Below are 11,686 nucleotides of genomic sequence, written 5' to 3' on the forward strand. Positions count from 1 at the left end.
GGCCTATCACACTCCCTAGCCAAACTAATTTCACCTAATCCCTCTACAACTTCTCAGAACATAACCCCACATCAAACTCCATGGCACCCAAATGCATCTCAAGGCTCTGGCCAACTGGTCCAGGAAGCCATTATCTATCCCCCATGAGATGGCTGGATTGTCATTGTAAATAAGCACTTGTACCTTGCCCCTCCCCCCATCTCATTGTAGATTGTAAGCTCTCACGAGTAGGGTTGCCATTTTTCCCTTTAAATATTGTATTTTCTATAATTGTTACTTGTTTGTATATGTTTATGTATATGATATGTATATGTATATGAGCCTCCTGAATTGTAAAGCGCTGCGGAATATGTTGGCGCTATAGAAATAAAGATTATTATTATTAGGTGCATAAAAACCTATGGTACCCCCAGGATGGCCTATTGTTGCCTCTATAGACTCCTTACTATTACCATTAGCCATTACCCTTGACCGTATTTTCACCATTAGTTTCAAAAACTACGTCATATTTAAAAGACACTAATGACTTTCTAAACCAATTGAGATCCTTAGGTCAGTTACCTTTTTAAGTTCTACCCTTGGTGTTAATTCCCTTTTATACTAGTATAGATCACACTTTGGGGATGCAAGTAATGGTTTGGTTCTTTGATACATTCAGTGAATTTTCACCAAAACAAAAAAAGTTTGCTTTGATTTGTTGCATAGAGTATTACATAAGAATTTTTTTATGTTTCAAGACCATTTCTACATCCAGAGAAAGGGCACAGCGATGGGCTCTAATGTTGCACCACCTTATGCGAACATATTTATGGCGCATTTCGAGATGGTTTACATGTATACACTTCCTATTTTTCAAACCCATGTTTTGACTTGGAAAAGATTTATAGATATTTTTGTCATCTTTACAGGTCCTTATTCAGCATTGGATGAATTATTTGTTTATATAAATACACGGATTGATGGCCTGACATTTACCAAACATGTAGACACGTCTAGTATTAACTTTCTGGATACATTTATCCAGATTGATTCACAAGGCAATATCACTTCAGATTTATATGTAAAGCCGACAGACAGAAATAGCTTATTACATTACGCAAGCAATCATCCGCGACATTTAAAGAATTCATTACCATTTTCCCAACAAAAAAGGGTTACAAGAATTGTCTCAATACATGTACGAGGGGCGATCCAAAAGTAATGATCAATAATAAACACAATGAATATATTAAAAAAAAAAATAATTAATTTTTCTACATAGTTTCCTAACAAGTCTATACATTTAGTCCATCTCATTTCTAAACTTAGAATTCCCTTCGAAAAAAATTCTTGATCTTGACCCTCAAAAAATCCCCAACAGCGGTTATCACGTCGCTATTGTCAAATTTCTTGCCCCGGAGGTGTTCCTTGAGGCAAGGAAAGAGAAAGAAGTCACTGGGGGCTAGATATGGTGAATAGGGTGGGTGCTCCACCAGTTCAAAGCCGCTTCTTGAATGGTTGCCATGGCAACTGCAGCTTTGTGAGCCGGCGCGTTATCTTGGTGAAACAGCACTCCAGCCCGCAGTTTGCCGCGCCTTTTCTCCTTGATAGCCTCCCGCAATCTTCTTATTTGTTCTGCGTAGTAGGAGCCCGTAATAGTGGCTCCCTTCTCCAAATAGTCCACCATAATTCCTTCAGCGTCCTAAAAAGCGAATGCCATAACCTTCCCTGCTGAGCTTGACACTTTGAATTTCTTCGGCGTCGGCTCGTTTCCATGTCATCGATTGTTGTTTAGTTTCAGGATCAAAGTGGTGGATCCAGGTCTCGTCCATGGTCAAAAAAACGTGACCAAAAAATTCTCCTTGTCTGCTTGGAACTTTTTGAGATTTGCTATTGAAATGTCAACTCGTTTCTTCTTTTGCTCGTCGGTTAACATTTTTGGCACCCAATGTGCGGAGACCTTTCTCATATGCAATGCTTTGGCAAGGATTCTTTGAATACTGCCATATGAGATCCCTGTGACCTCAGCTACATGTCACTCTTCGATCTACCAATACGTTTTCTTCATTGAGGGACGTGGATGGGCGTCCTTCACGATGTTCATCTTCCGTCGATGTTCTTCCCAGCTTAAATTCCTTGGCCCAGCGTGCAACTGTGGAATATGGAGAAGAGTCCCCCAATGTTGCTACCAAGTCGCTGTGTATGTCTTTGGTAGTCATTTTGTTCAAGCAGAGGTATTTGATGACAGCTCTGAGCTCGTTTTTTTCCATTTTGATGTTCACTCCTCGGCAGTTCATATTCAAAAGAATGTAGCTCCCGGAAATCGTGGCCTATTTAAGTGTTTTTTGGTTTTTTTTTCCAGGACTAGTGGGTACCTAAGAGAGAACATTTTATTTTTATTTCTGTGTGAAATAGAAATAACTGATTATCATTACTTTTGGATCGCCCCTCGTACAATGTGATTTGAGACACAAGGAAATGACCAAGAAATTCCTACAAAGGGGTTATCCTTTACCTATAGCTGAAGTTACCTGCCGATATAATATACATATAGACAAGGAAAAAAGAGTGGCACCATTTATAAAGGCCCCTTTACACACTGAGACTTTCTAGCGATCCCACCAGCGATCCCAACCTGGCCGGGATCGCTACAAAGTCTCTGGTGAGCTGTCAAACAGGCAGACCTGGCCAACGACGCAACAGCGATCCGGACCTGCGGAACGACCTAGCTAGTCATTGGGGACGTTGTCAGACCTAAAACACACATCCGTGAAAACCACCGTGAAAACTGTCGGCAGAGTAGCGCGATGAGAATGAACTCGGGTGAACTTCACCTGACTTCATTGTCATGCCGCGGCTCTCTCTGTGTGCCGTGTACTGATTAGCGGTCACTTGTGAAGGATTCACCGGTGACCGCTATTCCCCCGAGTGACTGAAGTGTCCCCCCCCCTCTCATACTCACCGATCCCCAATCACCGGCGCTGCACGGCGTTCACACTGCTCCGGCGGCTTTTTCTAATTTGAAAAAGCCAGCCGCTCATTAAACAATCTCGTATTCCCTGCTTTCCCCGCCCACCGGCGCCTATGATTGGTTGCAGTGAGACACGCCCCCACACTGATTGACAGGTGTCTCACTGCACCCAATCACAGCAGCTGGTGGGCGTGTCACTATGGAGTATAGAAATAAATAAATAAAAAAAACGGCGTGCGGTTCCCCCCCAAATTTAATACCAGCCAGATAAAGCCATACGGCTGAAGGCTGGTATTCTCAGGATGGGGAGCCCCATTTTATGGGGAGCCCCCCAGCCTAACAGTATCAGTCAGCAGCCGCCCAGAATGGCCGCATACATTAGATGCGACTGTTCTGGGACAGTACCCGGCTCTTCCCGATTTGCCCTGGTGCTTTCTTCTACTTAACATTTACATAATCTCATTTAACCCTGTATTTACCTTTCATTAGTTAGTATCTCCAGAGGTCCCTCTACAGTTTATCACAATTATCGGGGATTTCCCATAAAAAAAAATTCTGTGGCTCTGACCTTATTATACTACTCAGAGGTATGCTTCTTTCATTATAAGAGCACATATGATTCTACATATTTTAGTTTTTATACATACGGTTGCCCTTTCATATAGGAATATACGGATTGCATTAATATGCAGTTGTATTCCACTACAATGAATAAGAAAAATTAAGCTTTCAAACCTTTTGGGACTGTTATGTCTTTTTAGACAATTACTTATAATTATATTCATCAGTTTTCTATACAATTTCTATTTAATTCCCACTTCCTTTTTCTCATCATTCACTTTTTCATAATGATTGCCTCCTAATCATCACCATAGACATTTGGTATAAACCATATAATTAATCTTTTGTGGTTCAGCTCTAATTACACCACTAAGAGGTACACTATCTTTTTGATGAGGATTTAAGTGCCTTATTATACATTTGTTTTATATGCATGGATTCTTTCCTTTATAGGAGCATATGAATTATACAATTATGATATGACTATATTCTACTTTATTGAATGAGAATAAAGCTGACAAATGGTTTAATTGTTTTATAGTATGACTGTATGATCTTTGATCTTTATAAACTATAGCCATAGTTTCCTATTTTCCTTATACAGGATATATCCTATTCCTTTGTCTAGGAGTTTCACTGAAATATTCTAGTGAAATCTCATTAATTTAGGTAATTTTATCTGTCATTTATTATTGTTAAAAATACCAAAACTTTTTTTAGGAAAAATATTCTCTTATGACTTTATTGGTTAATATTGATATAAACTAATGTTTATGGATGTTTAAATATGGTACTAATTGTAAATTTTCGGTTCTTGTTAAATACAGTGTCAATATTTGAAGAAGGCAACAGCCGAAACGTTATTAGCAAAAAAAAAGGCAGTCACTGAGCCTTAAATCTCCCCAACAAAAGAGAATGCTATAGATTGTGGATGGAAAATGGCGCAAAAAAGTGCCACTTTGGACAAACGTCTTTATTATATTTTTTTTTTTTTAAACCCCCTTAAATAAAAGTAAACCTAGATTGCACTTGGAATATTTTTTTTTTTGCAGTTTTACAGTGCACTATATGGTAAAACTTATGATTTTGTTTAATCCTTTCACCCCCAGCCACTAAAACACCCTAATGATCAGGCCATTTTTTTGCATTTCTGACCAGTGTCACTTTGGCAGGTTACAACGCTTCTATGAATCCGGTGATTTTGTTTGTGACATATTGTACTTCATGATACTTCAAATTTAGGCCTTTATTTTTGCGTTTATTTGTAAAAAAAATGTTGGAAATTTGGTGAAAACTTTCGAACTTTGAAATTTTATGCCCATAAATCCAAGAAATACGTCACACAAAAGTGTTACCAAACAACATTTCCCACTTGTCTACTTTACACCAGCGCAATTTGGGAAACAATTTCTTCTTTTGTTAAACTTTGAACCCTTCTAACTTTCTATCAGCAATTTCTCATTTTTCCAACTTTTGAGGACCACATCACATTTGAAGTGACTGAGGCCTAGGTTACAGAAATTACCCAAAAGTGACATTCTAAAAACTGCACCCCTCACACTGTTCAAAACCACATCCAAGAAGTTTAACTCTTTAGGTTCTTCACAGGAACCAAAGCAATGTGCAAGGAAAAAAATATGAAGTTATTTTTGTGTTAATAAAAACAAAAAAAAAAAACATAACAAAAAAAACAAAGTGTATTGTGCAATTTCTTCTGAGTAAATAAATTTAGAAATAACCAGCTCACCCAGTCTGAAGGAGAACCACAAGCATCAGGATGGTGCACGGACGAAAAAACAGGCCGGCCAGGCTGTAGTCACAGGGGAAAAAAAAGCAAGGAGAATCCAGCATCCAGATCCTGGTGAAATGCTTTAAGATTTATCCTTTTATTAGGTATGCATTAAAATCAATTTTTTGTTTACTATTTTAAACGAAAGAAGGGAATTTTGTTTACTTACCGTAAATTCCTTTTCTTCTAGCTCCAATTGGGAGACCCAGACAATTGGGTGTATAGCTACTGCCTCCGGAGGCCACACAAAGTACTACACTTAAAAGTGTAAGGCCCCTCCCCTTCTGGCTATACACCCCCCCGTGGGATCACGGGCTCCTCAGTTTTAGTGCAAAAGCAAGAAGGAGGAAAGCCAATAACTGTTTTAAATACAAATTCAACCCGAGAAACAACCTCGGAGAACTGAACTGTTCAACATGAACAACATGTGCACCCGAAAAAAACAAACTTCCTAAGAAAACAGGGCGGGTGCTGGGTCTCCCAATTGGAGCTAGAAGAAAAGGAATTTACGGTAAGTAAACAAAATTCCCTTCTTCTTTGTCGCTCCTAATTGGGAGACCCAGACAATTGGGACGTCCAAAAGCAGTCCCTGGGTGGGTAAAAGAATACCTCGTGATAGGGCCGTCAAACAGCCCTTTCCTACAGGTGAGCCACCGCCGCCTGAAGGACTTGTCTACCTAGGCCGGCATCCGCCGAAGCGTAGGTATGCACCTGATAATGCTTGGTAAAAGTGTGCAGACTCGACCAGGTAGCCGCCTGGCACACCTGCTGATCCGTAGCCTGGTGCCGTAATGCCCAGGACGCACCCACGGCTCTGGTAGAATGGGCCTTCAGTCCTGATGGAATCGGAAGCCCAGCAGAACGGTAGGTGTGAAGAATTGGTTCCTTGATCCAACGCGCAAGGGTGGATTTGGAAGCTTGCGACCCTTTACGCTGACCACCGACAAGGACAAAGAGTGCATCCGAGCGGCGCAGAGGCGCCGTGCGGGAAATGTAGATCCTGAGTGCTCTCACCAGATCCAATAAATGCAAACCTTTTTCAAATTGGTGAACTGGATGCGGACACAAAGACGGTAAAGTGATATCTTGATTGAGATGAAAGGAAGATACCACCTTGGGAAGAAATTCTGGAATTGGACGCAGAACTACCTTGTCCTGGTGAAACACCAGGAATGGAGATGTGCATGATAACGCCGCCAGCTCGGACACTCTCCGAAGAGACGTGACCGCCACTAGAAAGGCCACTTTCTGTGAAAGACGAGAAAGGGAAACCTCCTTCATAGGCTCGAAAGGCGGCTTTTGGAGAGCAATTAGAACCTTGTTCAGGTCCCAGGGCTCCAACGGCCGCTCGTAAGGGGGGACGATATGACAAACCCCTTGTAGGAACGTGCGTACCTGAGGAAGTCGCGCCAGGCGTTTCTGAAAAAATACGGATAGCGCGGAGACTTGACCCTTAAGGGAGCCAAGCGACAAACCTTTTTCCAACCCAGACTGCAGGAAGGAAAGAAAAGTAGGCAATGCAAAAGGCCAGGGAGAAACTCCCTGAGCAGAGCACCAAGATAGGAATATCCTCCACGTCCTGTGGTAGATCTTGGCGGAGGATGGCTTCCTAGCCTGTCTCATGGTGGCAACCACTTCATGAGATAAACCTGAGGCCGCTAGGATCCAGGACTCAATGGCCACACAGTCAGGTTCAGGGCCGCAGAATTCAGATGGAAAAACGGCCCTTGAGACAGCAAGTCTGGACGGTCTGGTAGTGCCCACGGATGGCCTACCGTGAGGTGCCACAGATCCGGGTACCACGACCTCCTTGGCCAGTCTGGAACGACGAGAATGGCGCGGCGGCAGTCGGACCTGATTTTGCGGAGCACTCTGGGCAACAATGCCAGAGGTGGGAACACATACGGTAGCCGGAACTGCGACCAATCTTGAACTAAGGCGTCTGCCGCCAGAGCTCGGTGATCGTGAGACCGTGCCATGAAAACCGGGACCTTGTTGTTGTGCCGTGACGCCATCAGGTCGACGTCCGGCATCCCCCAGCGGCGACAGATCTCCTGAAACACGTCCGGGTGAAGAGACCATTCCCCTGCGTCCATGCCCTGGCGACTGAGAAAGTCTGCTTCCCAGTTTTCTACGCCTGGGATGTGAACTGCGGATATGGTGGATGCCGTGTCTTCCACCCACGTCAGAATCCGCCGGACTTCCTGGAAGGCTTGCCGACTGCGTGTTCCCCCTTGGTGGTTGATGTATGCCACCGCTGTGGAGTTGTCCGACTGAATTCGGATCTGCTTGCCTTCCAGCCACTGTTGGAAGGCTTGTAGGGCAAGATAGACTGCTCTGATCTCCAGAACATTGATCTGAAGGGTGGACTCTTTCCGAGTCCACGTACCTTGAGCCCTGTGGTGGAGAAACACTGCTCCCCACCCTGATAGACTCGCATCTGTCGTGACCACCGCCCAGGATGGGGGTAGGAACGACTTTCCTTTTGACAATGAGGTGGGAAGAAGCCACCACCGGAGAGATTCCTTGGCTGCCTGAGAGAGGGAGACCTCCCTGTCGAGGGACGTCGACTTCCCGTCCCATTGGCGGAGAATGTCCCATTGTAGTGGACGCAGATGAAACTGCGCAAAAGGAACTGCTTCCATTGCTGCTACCATCTTCCCTAGGAAGTGCATGAGGCGCCTCAAGGGGTGCGACTGGCCCTGAAGGAGAGATTGCACCCCTATCTGTAGCGAGCACTGTTTGTCCAGTGGAAGTTTCACTATCGCTGAGAGAGTATGAAACTCCATGCCAAGATATGTTAGTGATTGGGTCGGGGTTAGATTTGACTTTGAAAAGTTGATAATCCACCCGAAACTCTGGAGAGTCTTCAGTGCCACGTTCAGGCTGTGTTGGCATGCCTCTTGAGAGGGTGCCTTGATAAGTAGATCGTCCAAATACGGGATCACGGAGTGACCTTGCGAGTGCAGGACTGCTACTACTGCTGCCATGACCTTGGTGAAGACCCGAGGGGCTGTCGCCAGCCCGAAAGGTAGAGCTACGAACTGCAGGTGTTCGCTTCCTATAACGAAGCGTAGAAAACGCTGATGCTCTGGCGCAATTGGCACGTGGAGATAAGCATCCTTGATGTCTATTGATGCTAGGAAATCTCCTTGAGACATTGAGGCGATAACGGAGCGGAGAGATTCCATCCGGAACCTCCTGGTTTTTACGTGTTTGTTGAGCAGCTTTAGATCCAGGACGGGACGGAACGACCCGTCTTTCTTTGGCACCACAAACAAATTGGAGTAAAAACCGTGACCTTGTTCCTGAAGAGGAACAGAAGTCACCACTCCTTCCGCCTTTAGAGCGGACACCGCTTGTAGCAGAGCATCGGCTCGGTCGGGCGGTGGAGAAGTTCTGAAGAAGCGAGTTGGAGGACGAGAGCTGAACTCTATCCTGTACCCGTGAGACAGAATGTCTCTCACCCAACGGTCTTTGACCTGTGACAGCCAAATGTCGCCAAAGCGGGAGAGCCTGCCACCGACCAAGGATGCGGAGAGAGGAGGCTGAGAGTCATGAGGAAGCCGTCTTGGTAACGGTTCTTCCGGCTGGCTTTTTTGGGCGTGATTGAGTCCGCCAAGAATCTGAGCCCCTCTGATCCTTTTGAGTCCTTTTGGACGAGTAGAATTGGGACCTGCCTGAGCCTCGAAAGGACCGAAAACCAGACTGTCCCCTCCTCTGTTGGGGTTTGTTTTGTCTGGGCTGAGGTAAGGATGAATCCTTACCCTTGGAGTGTTTAATGATTTCATCCAAACGCTCACCAAACAATCGGTCACGAGAAAAAGGCAAACTGGTTAAGCACTTCTTGGAAGAAGAATCTGCCTTCCATTCTCTCAACCACAGGGCTCTGCGTAAAACCACAGAGTTGGCTGACGTCACCGCCGTACGGCTCGTAGAGTCTAGGACAGCATTAATCGCGTAAGACGCGAATGCAGACATTTGAGAGGTCAAGGGTGCCACCTGCGGAGCAGATGTACGTGTGACCGTGTCGACCTGTGTAAGCCCAGCTGAAATAGCTTGGAGTGCCCATACGGCTGCGAATGCTGGCGCCAACGACGCTCCAATCACTTCATAGATGGATTTTAACCAGAGCTCCATCTGTCTGTCAGTGGCATCTTTAAGTGCTGCCCCATCTTCCACTGCAACTAGAGATCTGGCTGCAAGCCTGGAGATTGGAGGGTCCACCTTGGGACACTGTGTCCAGCCCTTGACCACGTCAGGGGGAAAAGGATAGCGTGTATCTTTAAGCCGTTTGGAAAAACGCTTATCTGGATAAGCGTGGTGTTTCTGGATTGCGTCTCTAAAGTCAGAGTGGTCCAGAAAAGTGCTTAATTTACGCTTGGGATACCTGAAATGGAATTTCTCCTGCTGTGAAGCTGCCTCCTCCGCAGGAGGGGCTGGTGGAGAAATATCTAACATCTTATTGATGGACGCTATAAGATCATTCACTATGGCGTCACCATCCGGGGTATCTAGATTGAGAGCGGCCCCAGCATCAGACTCCTGATCAGTTACATCCGCCTCATCACACAGAGAGTCGTCCCGCTGGGACCCTGACCAGTGTGATGAAGTTGAGGGTCGCTCATAGCGAGCCCGCTTAGGTTGTCTGGGACTGTCGTCCGAGTCAGAGCCGTCACCCTGGGGTGCATGTGACACCCCCGGAGCTAGGAAGTGGTCCAGCTGAGGGGGACCAGGGGGCAATGATTCCACAGTGCCCATGGTCTGAGTTACTGGTCTAGACTGCAATGTTTCAAGAATTTTAGACATAGTCATAGACAATCTGTCAGCAAAAGCTGCAAACTCCGTCCCTGTCACCTGGACAGCATTCACAGGTGGTTCTCCCTGGGTCACCTCTAGCAGCGGCCCCGGCTGAGCAATTGCCACAGGGGCCGAGCACTGCACACAATGGGGGTCAGTGGAACCTGCTGGTAGAGTAGCCCCACATGCGGTACAAGCAGCATATAAAGTCCGTGCCTTGGCACTTTTGCTTTTTGCGGACGACATGCTGTTGTCTCCTTGAGAAATCTAAGGAGGGTATATAGCAGAAAATCACCAGCGACTGTACAGTGCAAAGTATTGCCAGCACAAAATACAAAGTACACTATGGCACAAGTGGGGGAGAGCGGGTGTGAGGTCGTAGAATCCCTTGTCTGAGTCTCCCCGTCTCCCCTCTGCAGCTCAGCGTGCAGGCAGGAATGGCTGCCGGCGTCCTGTGAAGAGGGGCGGACCGTGGGCGTCACAAACAAAAGTGCGGGAAACTGCGTCCCACTGTGCCTAGTGTGAGGGCTGGAGTATGTAAAACAGACTCCAGCTCTTAGCGCTGCTGGTCTGTACAGCGTCCCGCCCTCCTCCTGACTGGCAGGTCTGGGGGCGGGAACGATACGAACTAGGCCGCAAAAGCCGGGGACTGTAGTAATCTAGCGCGGCCGTCATATATGCACGGCCAGCGCGGAAGTCCCCGGCGCACCACAAATCCCAGCCGCGACGCAGTAAAAACTGACCCCCGCGGCCGGATCGGCCGATCGTACTAAGTCACCTCACTCAGCAGAGCTGTAGTGAGTAACGGCACAAGCGCAGCAGCGCTGTTTACCCCGGCGCACTAACACACCCAGCAATGCTGCAGTGTGCGTGCGATAAGCACGGGGACACGGAGTACCTTGATGGAGCAGGGTCCTGTCCCTGAGGAAACTCCGCTCCGTATCCAGCAGATCCTCCAGGGGCTGTGGATGGAGCACGGCCTCAGTGCCCGGAGACCGGTAAAGTCCCACTTCACCCAGAGCCCTAATGGGGATGGGGAAGGAATCAGCATGTGGGCTCCAGCCTCCGTACGCGCAATAGGTACCTCAACCTTAACAAACACCGCCAACAGAAAGTGGGGTGAGAAGGAAGCATGCTGGGGGCCCTCGTATGGGCCCTCTTTTCTTCCATCCGACATAGTCAGCAGCTGCTGCTGACTAAACAGTGGAGCTATGCGTGGATGTCTGGCCTCCTTCGCACAAAGCATAAAACTGAGGAGCCCGTGATCCCACGGGGGGGTGTATAGCCAGAAGGGGAGGGGCCTTACACTTTTAAGTGTAGTACTTTGTGTGGCCTCCGGAGGCAGTAGCTATACACCCAATTGTCTGGGTCTCCCAATTAGGAGCGACAAAGAAAATGGATTTTAATGCTAATAAAAAGGAAAAATCTTAAAGCATTTCACCAGGATCTGGATTCTCCTTGCTATTTCTCCTGAGTACGCAGGTGCCTCATATGTGGTGGAAATCAACCTTTTAGGCGCACGACAGGGCTCAGATGGGAAGAAGTGACATTTTGGAGTGCAGATTTTGATGGACTGATCTGCCATT

Source organism: Anomaloglossus baeobatrachus, chromosome 2 (assembly GCF_048569485.1).
Source record: "Anomaloglossus baeobatrachus isolate aAnoBae1 chromosome 2, aAnoBae1.hap1, whole genome shotgun sequence".
Taxonomy (NCBI): domain Eukaryota; kingdom Metazoa; phylum Chordata; class Amphibia; order Anura; family Aromobatidae; genus Anomaloglossus; species Anomaloglossus baeobatrachus.